The following is a 26952-nucleotide window of genomic DNA, read 5'->3' as shown; positions in this document are numbered from 1 at the left end:
TTTCAAAGAGCTGCCCAGAGAAATTGATGAATCAGTCAAACATGACATATTTGCCTTCAAAATTGGACTGCATCACTGAGTGGCACACTGCAGCAAAATGGGTGATACGGAGCTCCCTAGATTGTATATTTGGGAAAAATGTACTAGATGAGCTACAGATTGTATTTTCCATGTCTTCATGACTCATGTTTTCAATTACTAATAGTTGGGGACAGTTACCACTGGAACAGATATCTTCCATAATTTTAAATACAAAATTAGTCACGTAGATTCCCTGGGACTTGCTGTTTTATTAAGTCTCTCTGTCTCTCTTTTCAGAGGAGAGCTGTGTGCTGTGCACTCCTAAAAGATTTTTATTTTTTTATTTAATTATTTTTATTTTTTTTAAACATCTTTATTGGGGTATAATTGCTTTACAATGGTGTGTTAGTTTCTGCTTTATAACGAAGTGAATCAGTTATACATATACATATATCCCCATATCTCCTCCCTCTTGCATCTTCCTCCCTCCCACCCTCCTATCCCACCCCTCCAGGCGGTCACAAAGCACCGAGCTGATCTCCGTGTGCTATGCGCTGCTGAGATGTGCATTAAAAGTGAAGTGGACTGGTTTCTGCTCAGAATTCAAACAAATGCTTTTTCTGGTCAAAAATGATGAAAGGATCTAAAAGACAACCCTTAGATCTTCATGGTCAACTATAGAATGATACTTTTGTTCTACACCAGTGCAGCTTGAAGAATGTTTATTTGGCAATAGAAAAAAGGTCACCATTTTAAGGCAGTTCAGAAACCAAATGTTCCCATAATATGGCAGCTTTCTCACAAAGCAACCCTTGGCTTTGCTGCTTTGGAATCTGTGCTTTTGACAAGCTCAAGCTCTCTTAGATGTGTTAGTGTGTTAGTGTGTTAGTGTGTGTGTGTGTGTGTGTGTGCCTGTGTGTGTCAGGGGGAATCAGTGGTTGGAAGCCTGTTAATTGTAAATGCTGAGGTCTCCACAATAAGGAAACTATTTTTATCGCAAGGTGAGTTCTTTAAATAAGACAAGGAGGTGGTGGGGAAAGAATATCCAGGTGCGACATATGTAGAAACAGAACAGTGTGTGCAGAGAAACTTGAATCAGGTTGTGTTTTTTTTAACTACCCAATCCTTTCTTTTAAGCAGCATTTGTACAACCCCGCCTGAAACAGAAAACCTCTTTAATTAGCTCCTGCAGAATGCCTTTACTGCCACCTGTTGTTCAGGAAAATATTAGGGCTCCAAGGGGGCCCTGGGAGATGGTTTGAATGCCTGAGGTGCGTCTCCATTCTGCATTGCCATTCCAAATGCAACTCTTTGAGACACAGCCTATGGAGGTGATGTAAGCTGTACTCATCCAGAGCCAGCATAGACCTGGCAAGTGACATATTTTCTTGACACAGAACAAACTGCACACTTAGTTGCTAATCATTATTGATTAGAATCTTAAAAAGCTATGCTTTCCATTTCAACAGAAGCAATGAAATGTATTTTAGAGACGGAAATCACCTCTCCAAACAATATTAAGGAAAAATAAAGGGAGTGGAAGGATTCCATGGTTAGGATTGTGTCCAACAGTGTCTTAGACTTTGGTATGCTAATTACAGATACATGGGAAAAGTTGAAACTAATCACAGCAACAGGTCAAAGCCCCAGTCATCGCAAGTTAACCCAGGTGGCCCACTGTAAACATTATATTTATTTTTGCTTCTCTTGGGTATGGTAAATGTGTCTGGTTTTGTCCATTAAAGCCTCAGATCAGGTTTATTTGCTCAACATCTGTTAGGATGAGGGTCTTACTCTATTTTTTTTTTTTTTTTTTTTTTGCGGTACACGGGCATCTCACTGTTGTGGCCTCTCCCGTCGCGGAGCACAGGCTCTGGACGCGCAGGCTCAGCGGCCATAGCTCGTGGGCCCAGCCGCTCCGCGGCATGTGGGATCTTCCCGGACCGGGGCACGAACCCGTGTCCCCTGCATCGGCAGGCGGACTCTCAACCACTGCGCCACCAGGGAAGCCCGGGTCTTACTCTTAATTGGTACCATCCGGAAAGGAGGAGGAATGCTCAGAGAATCATCATAATGGATTGAAGGCCCAGGACTTTTACATTGCAAAATTATTGTTTTTGTTAAGCTAATATACATATATAATATATACAATATTATAAATATATAATAATATATATATGTGTGTATATGCAAATAAATACACATTTGTTAATGTGGGAGCCTACAATTTTACAACCCAACAATATAATTGGGAGATGAGAGTTGCATGATTTAAGGTACCAGCAAGAGGCGTGTGTGTGTGTGTGTGTGTGTGTGTGTGTGTGTGTGTGTGTGTGTATGTTTAGGGATGCTAAGTGTCTTCTTTCTGGGCATTTTGCCTTTTCACAGCACCCTACTGCTTATTCTGCTTCTTCTTCTCCCCCCCTCCTCTGGCTGTGGTTTCCATAGCTGCAGCAGGCGGGTCCTCCTCACTTGCACACAGATGCTATTCTGTACTCAAAGCCACAACATTACAGGCTTACTTTAAATGATTTAGTTTCTATCCTTTAGATCTCTCTTTATGTAATTTGAGAGCTCATTAGTAAGTGCCATTTTGTGTGACTGAAAAATAGAAAAGGATTACTGGCATTAAACATAAAATCCAAGAACTGAGTTAGGAACACAATGCACTTTTTTTCCTCTTTATGTCAATTACAGTCTGGAGATGAATGGAAACACAGCTATGCCACTGCTCAGCTCCCACCAAAACCTCTGCAGGAGGCAGTAATCTGAGTAGATTCTTTGGTTTGATTTCCAGATGCATCTTTGTTATGGCAGGGCTTCTTCTAGTATTCTAATTTTATTCCTTCTAATTCTTACCATCCTATTCTTTCCTGGGAGAGAGAGAGAGAGAGTGTGTGTGTGTGTGTGTTTTGGGGGTAAACTTTTGAGCACTGGCTTGGGGAAGTCATTCCACAGGGATGCCAGGGGTCCCACCCTTCAGAAGGTGCTCTGCAGCTGCCTGTGCTTCTGTTACCCCAGAGAGCTCTGGCTGAAACAGGAAGTCACCTGCCAAGCTCAGACTTCTCATACATTCAGGCGAAGGCAGTCAGGTAATACTGTGACAAAGGGCCATGGAGCTGGACTTGGAGGCGATAGTGCACCTGACAGCCTCACTGGGTGCGTCCTTCCTCACATTGCTGTTGGTCTCTGTACAGGATTTGGGAGAGTGGCAGGAAACTTCCCTCTGTTACTCACAGTCCTGTTTTCACAGACCGACCTTGGCACAGGCATCGAGACAGGCTGTGTGTCCCTGTGGGAAAGGTTGGAAGAGCAAAGATGTGTATTTGATAAGAGGCTTCATATTTTATGTGGCTCCAGTATGTTTGGTAATATTCTTCCAGCCTTCAATTTTCTCCTTTTTATCTGATAGACACACGTGTCTTGGAATAGTCCATCTTTTGTACCCATATCTTCTCATATTCATACATTGGATTGGACAATATATGCTTACAGGGTTAAGTTATTCCATTCTCCAGTGAGCCAATGATCAAATCGTTCTGACACCTCTGGAAGCTTCCAATGATCCAAGGTCCAATACTATGACAACTTTTCAGGACTGCTTTCAGGAAGTAAAATCTGTGCAGGAGTTGAGGTAATTTCTTATCCTCTGGAGGCAGCCTCCAGCCATCCACATATCCCAGTTTGGAGGAAACCTTCCCAGACCTGCTTTTGGGAGCCAGCAGGTGTCCACCCAGGGGCTGCTTCTCACGTGCATGGTCGTCTGAGAAAACTGGGCTCCGTGTCTGGGAGAAGACTCTGCAGACACTGAGCGTGGTGATGGGATTATTCTAGTTAAGGGGAGAGCAAAGAAGGGCTCCAGACCAGCAGACCCTAGACATTTTCTGAGGGTCCAGTGATAGCACTTCTAAAGGGAAACTGGACTTTCATAACACAAGATAGTTGCATTTCCTATAAGAATGCATTTCTTATAGACACACTTATTTCCAGAACAATGTAGAGTCATGGGGATGTGTTCTCAGAACACACAAATTGAAGAAGGCAGGGCTTAAATTTTTTTAAAAAATACATCTTTTAGCCTAAAAAGATAGAGAAATCATTAATAAATGATTAACTTGTTTCTTAAGATGGTGCCACTTCTAATTTATTTTACAAATTTATTTATTTTCAATTGTGTTTTTTTCAGCATTAGTGGTGGTACCACCCACGTAAGAGTTTGAATTTCAAGAGTATAGCATAAGAAGAAATTTAAATTTATGACTGTACTTAAAAATAAGAACTCAATATTCACTAAAATCATGAGCTATTCAGTTGACAGGTCACTGATGAATGATGGGGATTTTTGTTTATCTGTAATACTGCCATGTATCTTATCATTAACATGGTTTGAGATTCATTTGGTGTTTGAAACCTAAAATTACATGCGTTTTAGTTAAGTACAAAATTTTAGGGGGAGATTCATATCCAATTTTTGGTGTAATGTTGTATTAATATTTCAAATTTGCACAATGCAAATTTGCCTAAAACATAACTGTCCAATATTTTTGAGAGTGTAAATGTGTAAGTAGTTAGAAGTTAATGTTTTAATTCAGGTCTTAGTTGTGATGGTTTTTGGTTTGCATTTAAAAAAAATATTTTTATTATGGTCAAATACATAGAATGTAAAATTCACCATTTTAATCATTTTTAAGTGTATGATTCAGTGGCATTAAGTAACTCATATTGTGTGAAACCATCACCACCATTCATCTTCAGAACACTTTTCATCTTGCAAAACTGAAACTCTGTATATATTAAAGAGATTCTCCAATCCCCACTCCCGCCGGCCCTGGCAACCACCATCCTACTTTCTGTCTCTGAACTTGATTACCCTAGGTACCTCTTGTGAGTTGAATCATACAATATTTGTCCTTTTGTGATTGGCTTATTTTGCATAGCTTAATGTCCACAAGATTCATGCATGTTGCAGTATGTGTCAGAATATCCTTCCTTTTTCAGGCTGAATAATATTGCATTGTATGTATAGACTACACTTTCTTTATCCATTCATCTGTCAGTTTCCAGCTTTTGGTGATTGTGAATAACATTGCTATGAACATGGATGCACAAGTATCCTTTTGAGTCACGGTTTTCAATTCTTTCGGGTATGTACCTGATTTGCATTTTTGTGCCTCTACAGTTTTTGTTCATGATGTTCACTCTGCTGCTTGGAATATTCTTCCTCCTATTCACCAACACTGCAATCCTATTCATGCTTCAAGGACTAGTTTTAAGATCTGCTCTTTGGAATACCTTCCTGGAAATTCTCAGCAGAAAGCAGGCTCCATACCGTGTTCCCATGACACTTTGTTCCTTTAGGATGGGCATAGATTAGAGGGATAATGAGTGGGGCACGATGAACTATGTGCACCATGTGGAGGTTGTTGATGCAATCTTCATTAGCAAAGACCAGGCCCTGTGCTCAGCGCCAGCCAGACACAGTGCTGGCTCCCATGCTGTCCCTTTCCTGGAGGTATTCCCAGTCTCCTTGCAAAGATAGGACATGTTCATATAAAAGAAACACATGAGAGATAGCATATCTTCCCTAGTGAACATGATGTTAGCAGACCTTATAATTCTAGTCTGTGGTACCAGAAGTGTATTACCAGCATATTTAAATTTGACCCGATTTAACTGAGGCACCAGATTTACTGTGTGCCTTGCACTATGGGGAACACAGGTCTTAAAGCAGTTTGCAATGGACATGATCACAAATATGTTGAATGAAATACTTTACTTCCCATCCTGGTGTTGGAATCATTTATGGCCCATTAGAGGTGTTACACATGCTTTTGAATGAATGGATTAGTATTTGAAATCCTTTGGAGAAAGTCATATTTTTACTCCTTTTCTGCATAAATGATATTTTCTGGTATCTAATAGTGTAATATAACCACACCTTCATTTAACTGAAGCTACTGGTTAACTGAAGATTTCAGTGTTGGCCTCTAAATAGTTCCCCTTAGAGGAGGTTAAGTAGGGAAAGAAAGCTGAGGCATGGGGCAGAATGAGTCTGTTTATCAAAGGGGTGACCCCTGATACTTGTTCTAGCCTTTTTGGCCGGGGTTCTGTGCCATCTCTTGACCTTCTGCCTTTTGTAGTTGAACTCCCTTTACAGATGACCCCTAACAGGCCCGCTGACAATTGTCAGCCACTTGTTAGATGGTCTCAAAAACACATCCACAGCTATTTTGCTGGTGGCTGATGAAATAACAATAACCCCTAGAACTGTCCCCTTCTCCTACCACTCCTAGCTTTAATGATCTATGTATTTAAGATCAACCACACAAAAAATTACTAAAATCACCAAGCTTTACTCACCAATAGGCATGGGTAGTTGTTCAACCTAGAGGGTGAATTTGTCTGACCCGCCATCTCCCCACAACTCTAACGTGTGGATATAATTTGGGGAAAAAACAATAGAAGGTAAGAACAGGCCAGTTGGACTTTGATTTTCATAGAATTACTTTTATTAACTCGTATCAAAATGAATGATAAATTCTGATGATTGATGTTGATGGGACAAAGGGATTCAACTCAGTTTTGTTTTCAATCCAAAAGAATTTTATAGACTCTTTCCCATGTGCTCAGCAATGGACAATGGGGAAGAGTCAGGGGTCTTCCTCTGTGCTTCCCGAACCAGTGAGGATTAATCTAAGGTCGTTAAATGAGAAAATCATGGCAACAGCAACAGCAGCAGCCAGCATTTCTGGAGCCTTACTATGTGCTGGGCACTGTGTATACATTATCTTTTATCATCCTCAAAGAACTCTGAGGGAGATGCTAATTACTATTATCCCTGTTTCACAGATGAGGAGACAAGGCCCAGAGAGGTTGCTTCACTTGTCTATGCTTGCACAGCAGTGAAGTGGTAGAGCCAGGATCTGAACCCAGGCGATCAGCCTCCAGGGTCAATGCCATGAGCCACATCGCATTGCTGCTGCTTCTGCTAATAGCGGCCAGTCCTAACCGGCTGCTGATTCCTCACTATGCTGGGAAGGAGATACCATTGTCACCTCCATTTTAGCGATGAGAAAAAGAATGCCCAGAGAGGTCTGTGATTGACCAAGTTCACACAGTCCATAGCAAGACCGAGATTTGAGTTCCTTAGCTTAGTTCTACAGTGACAGCTTGTACACACTGTGCTGTCTCCTTGTGGTAACAATAAAAACAACCATTGTCAGGTGTTCTAGATGAAGGGAAGAGTCTTGAAGACAGCTGACATGATCTCCTCTTTCTCTGCTGATCAGTAAAGCAGGCACCCCGTGTGGTGGCCTGACCACAAGGCAAGTGAAACCTCAGTGTCCCTCACTTGCTGCAACCCTTCCAAGAGCCTGGGAGGGATCCTCCCAGTGTTTGTAAAATATGGAAAAGCAAATAAATTTTGTAAAGTGTGAAAAAGAATTTTGTGTTCTTTTTCTCAAAGAGTCCCCAACCTCTAATTGTATAAACCAGTGGTTCTCAAAGTGGGAACCCTCTCAAAGTGGGGACCAGGAACGCTCACATCACAAGGGAACTCGTAAGAAATGCACATTCTCAGCCCCACCCCAGATCTACTTGAATTAGAAGCTCTGGGAAGGGCCCAGAGTTTGGTGACTTACCAAGCCCCCAGGGAGATTAGCAGCAAATCTGAGCATCAACACCCTCCCAGGCAAGGTCCCTTTAAAGCCCTGTGGCTAATTTTATACTAATAACTTTATACTGTCTTTCTTAAAGGGCACCCCAAATTGTATAAGCCTCAGAACCTCCGTCTGGATCCACCCCATCATCACAACTTTTAAATGTGCTCTTTTCCCCAGGACGGAGGCAGGGCTAGTTTCTGCCTGGGAGGCTTTGTGTTTTACACAAATTTTGTGATATTTCTAAAATGTTTTAACTTGACAAGAAACAGCGTGATGATATGGTTTACCAGAGAGAAAGATTTGTCTATACAGAAGGAACATCACCTCCTACGCTCAGCTCACCTGTTGCAGGGCAGCCCGGATTGCCCCAGGCTCACAGGCAGGCTGCAGCCCGACACCCTTTGAAGTTTAACCAGACCCAGAAACAGGACTCCTGGGAGCTTTGTGACGTCTGCATCCACCTGTCAGGCAAAAGAGGGCAGCATGAGTGCACAAGCTTCCCACCTCCACCGAGATGCCCAGGCTTCCAGATTGAAGGGCTCGGTCAGGCTCCTGCAGGTGCTGCCTCTTTCATGAAGGGCAGGAGGCAGGGACGGCAGGATTGCAGAACAGTGTCGCTGCTGCATCGTTGGGATGGGCCTTTCTCCTTGCACAGATGAGGTCCTGAGGTCCAGAAAGAGAAGTGAGGGATTTAGGGACAAGAGGTGATGATGGAACATGCACAACCGAAAGACTCCTACTGAGCTCCGTGGGTCTTCTCACTCTGTTCTGCTGCCTCTTGGTTAGTTCTCCACACCAATGCTTTTTAATTTATTCTTGAGGATCCATTGGCTCAGAACAGTGTGGCAAGAGTTACCTGCGATAATGTTCAGTGCAATACTTTTTAAATTTTTTTTATCATAGCGAAAAGTAAGAAATACCATGAAGATCCCAAATTAGCAGAGAGCTAGCTGCCTATATTTCAGGGACCCTTAATATATGTAATCACTAAAATAATATAATCATTAAAATGATGATAGGAAAAATTGCTAAATGACAAGGCATGTTAATGATTATCGGCTTTTAGCTGGTTTAGGAAAGAGTTTGCAATTTATTATGCCCAGATCAATCCTATTTTTGGAAATTCTGTATATAGAAAAAACAGTGGAAATGAATACTCCACAATGTTAACGGGGCTCTCTTATAAACGTGGCGGGGTAGTTAGTAATCATTTTCATTGTGTTTTTTCTTCCTTTGAAATAATATACATTGGTAAATTTGACTTTGCAGTTATAGAAAAGAAATGCTACACTAGCAAATTGGATGGGAAGTACCATTTATTAGTATAGCATGGCCATTTTAATGTCACCATATTTAAGGGAGACTTTTCAGCGTGTATCCATTGGGAAACTGAATATACAAACTGACTATGGCCAGATCATACATAAAAACAGGGTTCTGATGACAACCTGCAGCAACCAGCCCAGAATGCCCCAAATGGCCAGGATTTGATCAATCACTGACACCTTTCTTAATTTATGTCTGTGCTTCCAACTTACAACCAATGAGAAAAAGCCAAATACGTTCCCATAACCAGTCACGTAGGATGACCCCTTCTAGTTAATCCAGCTTCCCCATCAGCTTCCTCCAATCAGGAAACACTATTTTTTTTTATTGAAGTATAGTTGATTTACAATGTTGTGCTTTTCTTCCTTTTAAATAAGTTCATTTGTATTTATTTTTAGATTCCACATATAAGTGATATCATATGATATTTGCCTTTGCCTGACTCAATGTTGTGTTAATTTCTGCTGTACAGCAAAGTGATTTAGTTATACACACACACATATATATATATATAACATTTTTAACATATTATTTTCCATTATGGTTTATCACAGGATATTGAATATAGTTCCCTGTGCTATACAGTAGGACCTTGTTGTTTATCCATCCTGTATATAGTAGTTTGCATCTGCTAGCTCTAAACTCCCAATTCATCCCTCCCCCACCCCCACCCCCCTTGGCAACCATAAGTCTGTCCTCTATGTCTGTGAGTCTGTTTCTGTTTTGTAGATAAGTTCTTTTGTGTCATATTCTAGATTCCACATATAAGTGATTTCATATGGTATTTATCTTTCTCTCTCTTTCTGACTTTCTCTTCCTGACTTTTGCTTAGTATGATAATCTCTAGTTCCGTCCATGTTGCTGCACCTGGTGTTATTTTGTTCTTTTTTATGGCAGAGTAGTATTCCATTGTATAGAAGCGCCACATCTTCTTTATCCATTCATCTGTCAATGGACACTTATGTTGCTTCTGTATCTTGGCTATTATGAATAATGCTGCTATAAACATGTAGAGAAATCATGGCTTTCATTAACAGATCCATGGAATGTTAATATTCTCAAACTATTTGCTAAGTCTCACTACCTTGTCCCTCTGGCATTAAATTCAGTTTATAGAAAAATTAACAAAAGTTTGACTAACAGGCAAATAAGCTAAAAACAAGACAACCTGCAAAAGTTTTGATCTTGAACAAGACCCTGTCAGCTGCCTTATGAATAGTCAAACTCGTGTTTTTTACTGTGTGAATGATCGTGAAATGGTTGGATAGATCAAACTTCGTTATTAATAAGGATAAGTTAGTATTTTAGGCAGTTTTCATCCGAGAGAAAGTTGGGGCTAACTTTGGAAACTTTGGAGAAGAAGAGTGCCGAACAATTTGGGAAAATGTGTTGAAATCATGTAGGAAGAACTGAGACACAGTGGGAATATGAACGATGGATTCTGGTTATCGAACGGGTTTCAGAAGACATCCGTGGTGAAATACCCTGAAATGAATAAAAAGGGGATAATCTGATTCCTGTATTAATGGGCATGTGTAGGTGGGGGTGTGCTGGCAGGGAGAAAAGTCACAAATCCAAGCCATTAAAAAGAAACAATGCTTCTATTTTGATGTCAAACAATTGGCTGGTTTATCAAGAATCAGATAACTTACATCCCACACTGATTCAAATAGCTACTTTCTATATGATAGGACCATAGTACGTGTGTACACACCTGTGACTTCATCTCATTGATCTGGAAATCAAGTGGGATTATATGAAACTGATTTCATATTTTCCCAATTCAAGCTGACAAAATTTACTGACTAGAATTTTTAGGTGGGTGGTTTTTTCATTATATGTGAACACTGCACGCTTTTGCTATACACTTGAATACATGCTTACAAGTTCAGAATTAGGTGAAAACAGCCAAATGCGTATGCATATGGTTTTCAAGAACAGCAGCAATTTATTTTGTTCTTACACTGCATTTAAATGTATAGCAAAGTTGAATATCTTGAAGGAGTAATTAAGTCTTAAATCATTAATCAGTCAAGGACGAAGAAGCTGGCGATGTCCTCACAGAGCATGTGGCAGATGGACCATTCTGTCCTTATAGTCCAGAATCAGAAAGGGTATGTTAGAAGGAGGGTCAGCTCCACAGGTAGGGGGTGTGGTGTCCTCAGAATTTTGTTGAAAGATCCACCTTACCTATGATAAGGTAATCACCTTACCCACCTTCTTTGGCAGCTATTTGTGCTTATTTTAGCAATAGTACTTTTTGCTTTTAGGGAGTAAGGCAATGATGGCAAACTTCTTCCATCTTTTGGGCCAACTCTAATCTGTTGGAAGTGGCTGCTTGGAATCTGGTATTTAGATTTGTAAGACTGTGGGAACAAGTACAGGCCGGGGCTGTCATACAGGAACTGGGAAGGGTTGTCTTGGACCTGATTTCCTCTCAGAAGCCTGAGTGTAATGCTTACACTTTAGCTCTTACTTTCACAGTTTAACTGTCTTAATATCTACAGATGAGTAAGGTCTACACAAGCTAGGTGGATATTGGAAGAGAAGATTCCATTGCCGGACACTGTGAAGGTGAGGAAGACTGGTCCAGTTTGAGGTTCAGCAATGGGGAAGGTGAGGTGCCTGGTCAACTGTGGGGAGGTAGGAAAGCACCTGGAGGAAATAGCATAAGAGCAGAAGTGGGGAGAGTTCCTGGGAGGCAGGTGTGCAACAAAGAACACACCTGGCCATTCTTCTGCCAGCCCTGGTTCCATTACCTTTTCTAACAAATTCTCAGGCTTCCCTGAGAATTGCCCTGGAGGAGGCCAAACCTTTGCATCATTCTTCCCACTCTGAAACTCTTTCCCAGTGTTCTCAATGCAGTCTGCCTAGATCTTTCTTTGTAGCTCTTAAAGAGGAACAAAGAAATATTTGGATAATGAGAACTAGATGTAGGTGAGTGGGAGATGGCATGTTACAGATATCATTCTGGGAGCTACTAAAGGCAAAACTGTATGTATTGATTTTCAAGTAGAATTAGGTGGGGGAGATGGTCTTTCAAAGATGGCTAAAAAATGAACTTGTCCTTTCTAAGGTCTAATTAAGATCCTCTGTCAGAAACTATAATAAGAACTGCATATAATATCACTGGGGACAATGAAAACGGTTGGTCCCTTTTGAATTTAATAGGATGTCATGATTCAAAGAAATTACCTATTATTTTTTTAAACCAAGGTTGGAAAATAAAAAAAAAGAAGCTCTTCTCATTAGACTACATCTGGGTGACCCTCCTGGTCTTATATCTGTAACGTAGTTGGAGTAAAATTCATGGATCAATATGGGTTCTGAGACGGGAGGTTGCATTTCATGTTGATGAGATTCAGGTTCATTTCCGCTGTGGCATTATTAATGGATGTTACTTGCTGATCAACTCCCATATGATTTTTTAGTTTCCAATCTAGACAAGTTAATAAAAAAGAAAATCTGTAGAAAGATTTCTGGGCTAAAATGTTCCTTCATTTTCCCTTTTCCTCCCAATGAAAGAAAACTGGACCAACAAATGGTCCCTGGCTACATATGGATGCAATATGAGTACGTGAATGTTTGATGACAGAAAACAGAGTTGTAATCTATTCCAAATGGATCGTCATCTGGATACTTGAAATGCCATGTTGTAAACAGTGTTCCCTTGTCTTATAGGATGTTATGTAGGGTTGAATGCAGATGAAAGCCTAAATTTATATCATGAAACAAAGTATAAAATGAACATTAACCTCCTAAGTACTCTTTTTTTTCACTGTCAGATTCTGTTAACTGCCTGTCTTCTAATAGTAGTGCACCTAAAGATCTTTCTTTAATGCTTTGGCCATTTGATGACCCTCATCATTTTTCTCTCTTTCTTTCTCTCCCTCTCAAAAAAGTGGGTAAGAAATTTAGAGCTCAAAGGAATTTTGGAATCCTTTAGTCCACACAACCTCGCTTTATAAAACAGAAAAGTAAAACATAGGAAAGCTATGTAGTCACACAGCTCAGTAGGTAGTAGGTGATCCGGGAATTTAGTCTATGGACTCCTAGAATAGGATAATTTGGATGATGCTATATTGTTGCCTTTCAGTAAATACCTGTCTTATTCTGTAATGCTTCCCTTCCTAAGAAAAGACTGATTTTATCAGCTGTTCCTTATAACCAGAATAGGTATACAGAATTAACCATTTGATTATATAGACTTCATTCATTCAACATTCATTCAATCATTTAGATAATAATTATAATCCTTAACCTTTTATTGTAAAGATATACCACTCAGTGTAAAGAATATCAGCACTAAAGAAACATGAAAAGGAGTAAAATTCCCTTTTTGTCCACCACATCCCACTTCCCAGAGGTATTTGCTTATGCAAGCATACAGTATACCCTTTCCAATATTGTTAATGCAAAAAACATGTTTTAGTACATAATATCGTATATATATGTAGGCACTTGTTAAAAATGTGAGCATGCAATACATATTTTTCTGCAAATTTCCTTTTTAACTCTTTTCACATAATAATATCATGGATACTTTTCCATATCTTATTTATCTGATTTACTCCTGTTATGAGGGGCCGAGTGTATATATTTTATATATTTTTTGTGTATGTAGCAATCCAATTCATAGTTTGCATGGTATGGGTGTTTATTTTACCATTCCTCTGTCGATGAGCATTTTATATAGTCCCTGTTTTTCATTGTTGAAAACAGTGCTACAATGAGTATCTCTTTTTGCACTTGTACCAACACATTTGTAGGATGCATTCCTACAAGGAGGATTTCTGGGTCCTTCATTTATATTTATTGAGTAACTACTTTGTGTAAAGTGCTGGAAAGGCTATAAAATAATAAGATTCAATCTTTGAAGGTAAAGAAGTGGTTCCTGCTCTCATGAAGCCTGTAGTTAAGGTAGTAAGAAATATATACAAATAACGATTTCAAATAGAAAATTGTTCAGTGCTCTTTAGAAAATGCAGAAGAACCACCATGAGAAGATAAAAACACCTTGACTTCCTAACCCAGCCTGTGCCAAGTAATAATTACTTAGAGATGGGAGTTTCAGTGGAATGCATTGAAAATTTCCAAATAAAGTTACTTGTGCCCATCAATATGAATGAGTTGAAACATGGGAATGCAGAAGGTGACTTGTTTATTGAAAGAGGTCTAGAGAGCATAATTCGTTTTGAACTTTTAGGAAATATCTCTATTTGTGAAGGGGAGAATGGTTGCAGTTCACTAGATAATCTAAGAGTGAAAGAACTTTTATTTAAAAGATCTTTTCTCGATGTTTGATACAAACAAACATTTTTATTTTGGCTCAAGGCTAACTCGTTTTAGATTTCAGCTTCATATATGTGTGGGCTCAGCTACCTAGCCTTTTTTTGAATCTAGACCATTTTGGTAAATCACATATTTGTCTTTAGTGTAGCAGAGGTTAAGAATGAGCACTTCTATTTTTTTCTTTTTTTAATTACAATCTCGATAATATTTTATTAGAGAAGCTTCTCTTCAAATTCAGGAGCCTTAGTTGAAGCATCATCCCCCTTCAGAATCTTACAATAGGATTCAGGTTTATGAGGAGTCTGAAGGGTAAGCTGGGACGAAGTGAGAGAGTGGCATGGACTTATATATACTACCAAATGTAGAATAGATAGCTAGTGGGAAGCAGCCACATAGCACAGGGAGATCAGCTCGGTGTTTTGTGACCACCTAGAGGGGTGGGATAGGGAGGGTGGGAGGAAGACTCAAGAGGGAGGAGATATGGGGATATATGTATATGTATAACTGATTCACTTTGTTATACACCAGAAACTAACAGAACACTGTAAAGCAATTATACTCCAATAAAGATGTTAAAAAAAGAAAAATCAAAATGTATTCAAGCATAAAAATATTCATGTGGACATGAAGGTTATAAGCCATATGATCCAACATCTTTATCCTTCAGGAGAGGAATTAGTGGGAAAAATGGGAATTCTTCTTATTTTGTATGGTGTTTGGCAAAAATTTCTTCAGTAAAATCTTAGCGTCCCTTTTTCCTCCCTGTCTCTTCATGTTGTTGAAGTTACTTCACCTAATACATAATACAAGCTTAGCCCTGCTTGGAACACTCAGCAAGTTCAAACCACCCATCAACACACAGGGAAAACCAACAGGTTAGACAGGAAGGTCATTAAACATGGAAAGGACTGACATTATGGCAGAATAAGTGGCAATATTCAGAGGAAAAGTTTAGGGAACCTTAAGACATTTTGATCATCTGAAGCATTTCTCAATTCCTAGAAATAAAACACAACAACCAACTACATCAACTGGCTTTGGAATCAGGTCCCGGTTCCTAGGGTTCCTACATGGCAAGGTAAAACCAGGAGGCAGAACAGAGATTTGCCTTCTAAGGGATGCAAAGCCATGTTTAAATGTTTCCTTTGGTCTCTGATGTCTTCATTAGGTGATCAGGAGGCCGCCCACTCCTGTCTGGCCCTGTTTCCATGACTTCAGGAAGAACCATGGGCTGACCCCATGCAAGGTCCTTGCAGCCTATTCTGAGCGAGGCCCATGGAGGGCCCCAGAGCTGGCATTGCACTAGCAACAAACTGCAAGAAAAAAATTTTGTATTTCACAGGCGTTAGAACTGCAAACAAAGGACTGCTTGTAAAAGATCCAACCCCTCACTTTTAAAAAGTCAGCTTGGGTAGTTTAAAGGCATGCTAGGTAGTTTTCAAGTTAAGAAAGAATTTTAATAGTGATGAACATTCCTGTAGAGAAACTCTCTGGAAATGGAACAGTTAACTTGTTTATTGGTTATCAGAAATATTTTTTAAAAATTTATTTTACTATTTTAACTAGATTTTAACTGTCACAGTATAGTGAAACATACCCTAGTGGGTTTTTTTCTAATTGTGATTTCTTCGCTATTAGAAATAGTAAATGAATCTAGTTGGTGTGGTCATGGGTTAAGATACTGTGGGCTTGGAACCAAGTAGAACTGGGTTCTAATCCCACCTCTGCCACTCACCAGGTTTGAAGCCAGGTACAGATCTCTTCACCTTTCTGTGACTCAGTTTTCTCATCTGTAAAAAGAGATCCATACTACAACCTCTCATATAGGTTACTAGGAATAAAACATGAGTTGATTTCTAAAATGTACTTAGGACAGTGCTCAAAAATTATTATCACAAATTATTGCTAGTAATAATTCATACTGTTTTGAATATCACTCACATTAAACTATTATTTAGTACTAATTATGTCCTAGAATTAGGAGCCTTTAAACGAATAGGACTAATTATTGCGTCTGGTTTTAATAAACTCCACTTCATCCAGAACGTTTAGAAAATGAGACTTAATCCTCAGTCGGGTCAATAGGTAGACACTATATACACCAATAGATCACCAATTTAAAAAGTCTTATAATTTAATACCTTAATTATTCAACGTCTCTCTGATGATGCAGGAGGCATGCTACTGTGTGTTGGATAACTGTTCTAAACCCAATTTTGTTATCATTTATGAAGACAATTCTATTTGAGACCTTGAATTTTAAAGAGACTGACACTAAGCCTGGCTCTTGGTAAGCACTTAATAAATACAAATTGCTTATATTATCGTCAATTTTGACTTACCCTGGCACATGAACCTTATACGTGTCTATAAGCCAATTATCATGTGGATGCTTTGTCTACACATATCTGGCTTGAAGATGGGAACTGTGTCTTCTGCACCCGGGAGATAATGGTTCCTGCTGAGCATGAAGCATGTAGCACAGTATTTGGTGCATAGTAGGTTTTCTGGTAATTGAATTCCCTTCCTTCACCTGGAAGCAGTGTTGCTGACTCACTGGGCTTCTCCTCAATTAGAAAATGTGGTGATCTATATCCACCCTTAGTTTTATTCAGCACCAGGGCTTTCTTTCTACATTTAATCACTTCTAGTTAAGAAATCAGGATTCTCAGAAGTCAGGGGACAACACCAAGCATCAGGTGAGAAAAAGCTGCACCTACCCATGGCCTCATGGTGGTTGGGGACAGAAAATGCACGAAGATGAGGGCAATTGGCACTGCTAAGGGGCAGAGGAGGCTGCTGGGGCAGACTTAATTTTTTTTATTGTAGCCCAGATTTATTGTGTCTGTTAAGTCGAAGGTAAGTTAATTGTTCATCATTGCACATTAACAAGAAAGTGTTGAGACAGAAATCTCCTCATAGAATTGTTGAGGAAAAGTATGCTTCATCTTAGAGAAGGAGTTGGGTTAGTTCAACTTTCTATTGAGTATTATTCCAAATCATAGACAGAAAGGGGGTGGCTGAGAGTCCAGATTTAATACTTGGCATTAGTGAAGGCCTGCCAGAGAAATTAAGGTATGAAGGAAAGCCAGACAATGCCCAACAGAAGATGGGTACAGCAAAACAACCCCTGGCATGGACAGGAGAGGATGAGGAAATTACCAAACAGTACCTTCAGACTCTTAGTCTGCACTCAACCCGTTGGAGATGAATAAGTTGATGACTAGGGTTAGAACAGCTGAATCATTGTACATATCCTACCTGCACAGGTGGACCAGTATCCTTTCTCTCATCTCCCACCTTGTGAGTACTAATCCAAGCCATTGGAACGTTTAGCTTAACTCTGAAAACAGATGGGAAAGGGTATAAATGGATCAGGAGAATGAAAAAGGGGTGATGCAGAAGGAAGAGAGTAGGTGCAAGAATAAAGCTTTCCTTTCCCAGTTATCAGCAAACAGTCCAGAACCTGATTGATTCTACTTTGAGTTTCCTTCCTTAATTCATTGGTTGCATTATCAATGGAAAGAAAGCACAACCGCACCTTATTTTCATGCTCTTTATGATTATTCGGAAACTACTACTTCCCATTTCCTGTTGTACACCCGGAGCCTTGTCTCTTTTGGTTTCTTTCCCCTTTGTGATCCCCCTTCTCTCTCCTGGATGGCCCTGCACACTACCACACCTCGCCTCCCCTTCTCTGCTGCCTCTCCAGCCACATTCACCCCCTCTTGTCCCCAGAAGAAGAAGGCTGCTGCCACTGCGAAGTACAAGAGGACCACTTACTAGGTTTTTAATATTTTAGCTTCAAGAATGTGTGTCTCTGGCCTTGGTGAGAGTGGGCAAAGGCTTCGGAGATAGAGCAGAGAATGAGGATGGGGACAGGGACAGTTGCAGCAAGCCCAGCACAGTGCCAGCAGGAGGGAAATGTTAGCCTGCCATTTCTAGAAGCTGTGGAGCATATGGAGAGCCCACAATTGTTGTCAGCAGCCCAGATCAGGGCTGTGCCATCCCAGCAGCTTCATTGTGGCTTTTTAAAGAAAGACTTTCAGTAAACTCCCTTATCTGTGGTTGTCAGAAGAAATGCCTCACATACTGGTCCTACGTAGTTTTCCATAGTCCTAAGTATATATCTATCATTATTAAAGGCTGCATCATACAACATTTTGAGAATGTACCATAAAATTTCCTAACAGAATCCTGATTTTTTTTCGTCTTTTAAAACTGATTCTAAACAATGCTGTAGTGAACATCCTTTTACATACATTTTTGTACACTTTTCTCATTACTCTGTTAGCAGTATAATTACTTGATCAAAAGATACATACATTTCTAAGACTTTTGATACATAATGACAAGCTGGTCCCTAGAAAATTTGTACCAATTAATATAGCCACCAGCTTTGTGACAGACCACAAAACTGAGATATAGTATCTCATTTACATGTGTATGTGTATGTATATTTATATTTTGCATAAGAAATATTCGGAAAGATAAACATCACAATATTGAGAATGGATATTTCTGGGTACTAGGATTTTAGGGATTTTTTCTTTTTGGGGCGGGGTGAACTTGATATTATTTTCTACAATGAACATTGACTACTTGTATAATTGAAAACAATTTTATAGTTCTAAGACTGGATATCTATCAAAGAAGATAATATCCTAATTAATTCTAATTAACTGATTCCTATTTTTTTTCTTTCTTATAGACTGATGAACTGTTAGGGTTATAAGGGACCTTAAAGTTCACCTGGTCTAATTCCATCAATGTACTTGTGTGGAAATCGAGTCTCCAGGAGACAGCCTGAATTGCTTATGTTCACAGAGCTAGCCTGGGACAAAACCAGTGGCTAGACTCAAAGAACATTCTTGACTACTTGTTTTTTGAAACTTCTGTATATGCTTCCTCCTGCTACTGAAAAATGCTAATTTGCTTTTATTGATATTTACTTCATTTTATAGTTTAGAATTATTCATACTAGCTAATGTTTAACTTACTAAAGCACTATATCAATATTTTTAGAGATCTAGAACAGAGTTTTTAGCTTTGCTCAAGAGAAGATGTAGATTCCATCTGATTTAATGTGTTCATGTAAAACATTGATAAGAGCTATAAGAAGAACATGAAGGAAGAATCAGAAGATAGACCACTGTATATTTACTGCTGGTGTTGTTTATTCTAGTTTTTGCCTTATTTTCTTTTTTACTTTCCCAGTATTTCCCTATTCTTTTTTGCCTGATATTAAATTCTTTTAAAAAAACTTCATATTGTTCATTTAGGGCATTTTAGACCATTTCAAATCTTCAGAATGCCTGAATAAGCTCTCTACAATTTAATGGGAATGGGGATGGGTTAAATCACTATTTTCTGGGAGGACAGATGTGTGAACAGGGAAACTCTGATTTCACCACTGACATCACTAGATACATGAAGTCTTCAAGCTGTTTAAAGAATTGATAGAGACGTTAAAAATTGGAGAAACACCAATACTGAATTCTGGAATACACAGAGTTGCTAAATATTTGGAAAGTCCATGCCCAAACCCGGGTCTGTTTTCATGCAAACAGTAAGAGTGACATTTGAGTCTATTGTATTTACTGTACTTCCATTTGACCAGAAGATACAGCAGAGTCCTGGAAATACAAGTCCTTCCTCTTAATGAGTTGTTTAGTTGGCCTATGAGAAGGCAGGCCACTGAACATGTTGACTTTAGTTCAATTCACTGGTGACTTCAGAGGAAAACTGACATTAGATGAGCAGGGTGAGTACAGTGACTGTCCAGACTTTTCCCAGCATGGCACATGCACTTTTCTTGGTAAGGGGACAGGTTGTAATTGCATGGCACTTGTCTCTACCTCTCTTTCTGTCTCTATATATGTATATATAGTTAAATAATAAACATATAATACGTAATAAATATAATAGAAATAACAATAAAAAGCAATTAAAATAAATATGTATTTTATATATATGTGTATATATATATAGATATATATATATATATATATATATTTAGAGAGGAAAAAAAGAGGGGGGGGGGGAGTTTTTCTCCCTAGAGAGAGCTACGTTTTGTATAGCAGCTTCCTGAAAAATCAGGAAGAGGAAAATACTCAATGAAAGCCTTCCTTTCTTGTACCTGTTGGTTGGAAAACAGTGCTACTTAGATTTAAAAAAAATAAACACCATTATTTTTTGGAGAAATAAGTAGGAGCTCTGCCAGATCCTTAGATCTGAAAGCCTCCCATGGCACTCCTCCCACCCCCCTCACTTTTGTTCATCGTGCTGTGCCTGATTGCATGTTATCACCTTCAGGAGAACAGCTGGGTCACCCTGAAAGGGTGTTAATCTCCCAGTGTCTTCCCTAACACCTTATTGACAGCTCAAATCAGGGTGACCTACTTTGGCTTTGGTGAATCCGACTTGTCAAAATTCCCTTTCGACTTTATATTCATTAAAAAAATGTGACCTCTGCAATTTCCTGAGCAAGGTATGAAATGATCAGTATTCTGAATGACCTAGCAGAGTTGTGCGGTAACCATCTCCCATCCCTGGGAGGCATTCTGCACTACTACAAACTCCTACCTACGTAAATCTGCAAAGCCTGGGGTCTGTCTCCAGAAAAAAATGAACACACATCTAATGGGTTGTAGACAGCCCTCCACATTGCACTGAAAAACTGGGTGTTTTGCCCTGGAAGACTTTAGGGTCATTTACTGAGTTTTTTTAGCTGGAGTGGAATGAGTGCAGTCAGCTCCAAATTTCTCCATTGTTCTCCTTCCTGGCCTTCAGCCTTCCCTAGATTGGGCCTGCCCTGGGATCAGAACCACTCAATCCATCAGCAAACTCTGCCCATTTGATGAACCCCTGGTGTAAAGAACTATGCTGGGTATAGGAGGGATGTGTGTATGTGCATCACAGGGCTTTGCCCTTAAGAATCACCCAGAGGGGAGACAGCTATGCTGAGAACTAGACCATGAGTCAGTGTGTGATTAGCTAAGATTCTGGGTCAGGGGACTTGGCTGGACTCCTCAAGAGAGAGGCATATGACAAGGAATGTGATAAGGGAATGTCTGATAAGAGAAAAGCATTTGAACTTGGCCTTGAAAGGCCAACCGTGGGATGAGAGCATTTTATAGAATGCAAAACCTTAATCTATGCTAGGGCAAGTAGATAGGTGACCAACTACCCTGGTTTGCTGGCACTGGGTGGGTTCCTGGGTTGTGGGAGTTCAGTGCTAAAACCAGCCAAATCTCAGGAAAACTGGGACAAGTTGTTCACTCCACAAAAAAACTGGAATAAAAAGGAAGGCTATGGCCAGACTGGGGAGTCATGGCACCAGTTCAGAGACAGGTGCTGTTGGTTTAAATAAAGGGGGAAAAAAGTCCCATGTGAAGCTTGCAATCTAGCTGATAAAATAAGGTTAGTAGGCACAGAACGATTTCAGCATTAAAAAGGAGCATTCAAGGCGGAGCAGGTTAGTGTTAATTTGTGCTTTGCACACAATTAGATTGTAGGCCAGGTGCTAATTGTGTAGCTAGAATGAATTACAGCAGAAGGGATGTTGAATAGCTAAGGAGAAGGTCTGTAGGGTTTAGCATTGGCCTTGAAGTAGGGGAAAGATGGAGGGTGGCATGATAAGGAGAGAGAACTTGAGTCAGGGCAGGGGTTTGAGGAAGATTCTAGTATGGGTAGAAAGTAACCCACTACCTATTAGAAGAGAAAATGTTCATGCTAAATAATAACGGGGAAACATGATCATATGGGGCCTGGAAGTCCAGATGGAAACTTGAGGCATTAAGAGGCCAGCATTTCCAGGAGGATGTTGTCCAGGTGACCGGGCCCATGAGGTTCTCAGAAAGAGACAGGGCTCCATAAGGTACTCAGTCTGGGAAACATTACATGCTGCCTCCTCTGCATGGAAATTCACAATTAGCACCAACACACTCCAGTCTTGGCAAAGACCTACAATAATGAAATTGAGCAACCCGTCATTTCTAACACAAAAGGCCACAAAACTCCCTTTGTTTGAGGAGGGGGTCAAGTCAGGAAGACAGAAGATTTATTAATATTTTGTAGAAGTTTTCTTTGGAAAGCACTTTGGAATGCTTCACTATAGACATGAATGGGGGTGATTTCTTTTCAAGGCAAAAGTGACATTAAGAATGCATTTTCGGAATCTTGCCTTAGCAATGATTGCAAAAAAGATCAAAAGAGGTACCATGGGCAGCAAGAGTTACAGAGGGAGAGACAGACCTGAGTTCAAATCTGATGCTCACTTATGCCTTTGTGATAAGCCTTCCAGGTTTGCACGGTTTGATTAAAATTTGGTTTTAAAGATCTTGGCACAAAGCCTAGCACATGGCAGGCTCTCACTCTATGGAAACTGTTGTCATTATTTTCACTTTATGGTAATAAATTGGAACAGCATGGGCCAAGTAATCAAAGTTTGGCTCACCCATGGGATTTGTTGACTTCCCTAGAGTTGCCCCTCCTTCCCTCTGCAGACAAATCCATCAAGTTCCCAGTCACAGGGTGCCATCTTTCCTTCTCTACTGAATGGACTGTTAAAAGACTAAGCTAGCTCCCGGCAGAGGCAGAGCCCAGCAATATGCAGCCCATAGTCTCTCAGATGATAGAGCAGCAGGCCCAGTGAGGGGCCCGGCACACGCACCCCAGGAAAGAAGAGTCTGGCTGCATGTGACATGGAAGATGCTGGAGAGATGGGGAAGTGCCATATGCTTCTGGCTCCTTCTAGGGGTGGGGTGCAGAGGGGGAATAAACAACAGCAGAAGCCTGGTGCAAGGCTTGGGCTGGAACATCCACCTGCATCCCTCACGTACTCGCAAGGCGTCTTTCTGGACATAGGCACTTGCTTTCATTCTTAATTTTGGAATCAAAGAGTGTTCTTAATTTTGGAACAGAAGAATGGAAGTAAAACTTGGTCAGCCAAAACCCAAGTGAGGAGTGAGGGAAAGGAGAAGGGGACCCATCTGTCCATGTTCATCCAAACAAACTATGCTTCACTTTGAAATTGGTGTTGGGAAGCCACGCTGTGCTGAGGCCAGCTGTGCATACTGCCTGTTGCCTGCTGAGTCACTGTGCCTCTCTCAGATCCTGCAAAGTGCCCATAAGCACAGCTCCCTGGGGGCAGCCGCAGAATTGTACAAATGAAGTATTCAAGAGGTAGGAGGGCGCAGGCAGATTTGGGGAGAAGAGCAGAGTTGAAACTCTGTCTGTTCTCTTCTTGAGATATTTTATGAATCCTGCTGTTGTAGTTGAGTGAGTTGATCATCCAAATGGACAATTATGAGAGGGAAGGGGTGTTATGTAATAATTGCACAGGGACAACGAACTTACACTGAGTATCCCAGGCAAACCAGAGTACGTGGCCGCTGTCGTGGTCTGAATTGTGTCCCCCCAAAAAAATGTGTCTGTTGAAGGTCTAACCATCAGTGCCTGAGAATGTGAGTTTATTTGCAGATAGGGCTTTTAAAGAGGTGATTAAGTTAAAATGAGGCCTTTAGAGTGGATCGTAACCCAATCTGACTGGTGTCTTTAAAAGAAGAGGAACTCTGGACACACAAAGAGACACCAGAGATGGGTACACACAGAGGAAGGGCCATGTACGGACACAGAAAGAAGGCGGCTGTCTGCACACCAAGAGAGAGGCCTAAGAAGAAACCAAATCTGTTGACACCTCAATCTTGGACTTTTAGCTACCAGCACTGTGAGAAAATATATTTCTGTTGTTTAAGCCCCCCACTCTGGTGTAATTTGTTATGGTAGCCCTAGCAGACGAATACAGCCACTGATTTTTTCCAACTTTCCTTATCTGTAAAAATCAAGAGAATCATGTCTACCACTCAGGGTTAAATTAGATAATATACATGAGGCTTAGTATAGGCACACATCAGAGATACATACAATAAAACAAATTTTGTAATAGAGTGAGTCACACAAATTTTTTTGTTTCCCAGTGCATATAAAATTGATGTTTACACTAAACTGTAGTCTATTAAGTATGCAATAGCGTTATGTCTAAAAAAATGCATTAATTAATAGATAATTAATCGGTACATTTTTTGCTAAAAAATGCTAATCATCTGAGCCTTCAGCAAGTTGTAGTAGTAACGTCAAAGATAACCAAACACGGGTCACCATGACAAATAAAAAAATAATGAAAAAATTGAAATACTGCAAGAATTACCAAAAATGTGACACAGAGACATGAAGTGAGCAAATGCTGTTGGAAAAATGGAACTGATAGACTTGTTCAATGCAGGGTTACCACAAACCTTCAATTTGTAAAAAATGCGATATTTGCAAAGAGCAACAAAGCAAAGCTCAAGAAAATGAGGTGTGCCTCTACCTTGTTCTGTGCTTTAGTACAATGTATATACACCTTGACAGACATAAGCCTGCTTAGGGTCATGTCCTGAAAGTTCTTGTTTTCACCAGTTCCAGACAATGCACTGGGATCTTAATTATAAAATCAGTAAATATCTATCAGTCCCACAGAGCCCTTGAAAATAATAGCCTGAAGGTTTTTTCAGTTGGGAACTTTAGGATGAAGACAGAATGATCAGTTGAGAATGACTAAACCCAACCCACACTCTGGAGTGTGAATTAGAGACCTGATTTGTTATAATACCATTAACCTAAACATAATCCCACATCCCTGAACACTTAGTGATGTGCAGTGGCATTCTGATGGGCAGGCTTTTCAAGTAAAAGCTACAAGCGGATAGATAGCACTGTCTCTGGTTAGGGCTCATCTATATGACTCATCCTGTTGCATTGTCCACATTCTGTTGACCCTATTTTGGGGGTCTCCTGCGGTTCTTAACCTGCCTGCCTGTGAGTGTCCTTCCTTTCTTGTATCCTACCTCTGTGGATGTTTTCAGGTCCCATTGGCCATGGTTCCAAGTTCGTTCTGTGATTAAGCTTGGTGGATTCTTAAGGAGACCTGTCTCTTTCACATACTCTGCCAGTGGCTGAGCCTAGTTACCATGGGGGATACAGGGGATTTTCCCTCCATTTGGGCTGGGCTCCATGCAACTTTGTTCTCTCACCTGGGGGCTCTGGGCTCTGCCCCCTGAGGACCTGTGGCTCTTACTACTTGGAACTTACATGGGGCAAACACCAGAAAAGGCATCCTGGAATGTCCAGAATATCACCCTTCTGGCTAGATGGTCTCAAGAGGTTCTGTTGAACCATTGCATCCCAGTGTCGGGAAGAAGTTTCCACTGGGTGGTGCCCAAAGAACAGCAGGGCTCAGCACATGGTGGCTTTTTCTTCCAGCGGCTTTATTAGGAATTACTCTAGGGTTGTCACATTTTACTTCTGCTCTCAGGAATAAAGAAGGCCTTGCTCCTCGCATCAGATGTGTAAGGGAATCTTCAACATTCACAGAAACAGGGGCCAGCTTCAGACAGTCGTGACCAACCAATACTTCTTGAACCTTAACTCTCTGCCCAGGAGTCTTCAGGGGGCAGTGGGCCCAGTGAAGGGGCAGCAAGGACAAAGCCATGGCAAGCTGAGGCTAGAACGCCTGGCCCTGGGTTCTTCATGTTCCTCTTGCCCTGATTAGTTTTCTCCTCTGGGCTTCAGTTTTTCTTACTGGCTGAGTCTTTTCTGATCCTTTCTCACTAGAACATGCTGAAGTCAAAAGATATGGCCCTGCCCTACCAAAGGCTGATTCCTACTGAGAGACAGGCTTTCATAAAAGAACCAATGCCAACATACAGTCATCCAGGGCCTATTATTAGTCAGGAACTCATTCATTCATTTATTCACTCATTTATCCATTTATATATCATCTTTTTATGTTGTGCCAGGTAATGTTTCTAGGCATCTGGGATTCGTCAAGGAACCAAACAAGGCCTTTACCTTCATGGGAAGGATCAAGATATTACCATTCAGGAACAACAAAATACGATGTGTTAGAGTTGATCAGAGCTATAGAGGAAATAAAGCAAGGTATACTGAAAACAGATAACCAACAAGGACCTACTGTATGGCATAGGGAACTCTGCTCAATATTCTGTAATAACCTAAATGGGAAAATGCTTTGAAAAAATACTACATACATGTATTTTACAACTGAATCATTTTGCTGTACACCTGAAACTAACACAACATTATTAATCAACTATACTCTAATATAAAATAGGGGCTTCCTTGGTGGAGCAGTGGTTAAGAATCCACTTGCCAATGCAGGAGACAAGGGTTTGAGCCCTGGTACGGGAAGATCCCACATTCCGCGGAACAACTAAGCCCGTGCACCACAGCTACTGAGCCTGCGCTCTAGAACCTGCAAGCCACAACTACTGAAGCCCGCGCGCTTAGAGCCCGTGCTCTGCAACAAGAGAAGTTACGCAATGAGAAGCTCGCGCACCGCAACGGAAGAGTAGCCCCCGCTCGCCGCAACTAAAGAAAGCCTGAGCGCTGCAATGAAGACCCAATGCAGCGAAAAATAAGTAAATAATTTCATTAAAAAAAATAATAATAATAAAAAATAAAATAAAAATTAAAAAAAATAAAGCAAAGTAAGGAGGTAGGACATGCCTGGGAGGAATGGGTGAATTGCAAATTTCTATGGGATAGTCTGTGAAGGGCCCTCCGGTTTGGGCAGAGAACTGATGGGATG

The sequence above is a fragment of the Monodon monoceros genome, unplaced genomic scaffold, assembly GCF_005190385.1.
Source record: "Monodon monoceros isolate NGI ecotype Baffin Bay Population unplaced genomic scaffold, NGI_Narwhal_1 Super_Scaffold_21, whole genome shotgun sequence".
Lineage (NCBI taxonomy): Eukaryota > Metazoa > Chordata > Mammalia > Artiodactyla > Monodontidae > Monodon > Monodon monoceros.
This window is presented reverse-complemented; position numbering follows the sequence as displayed.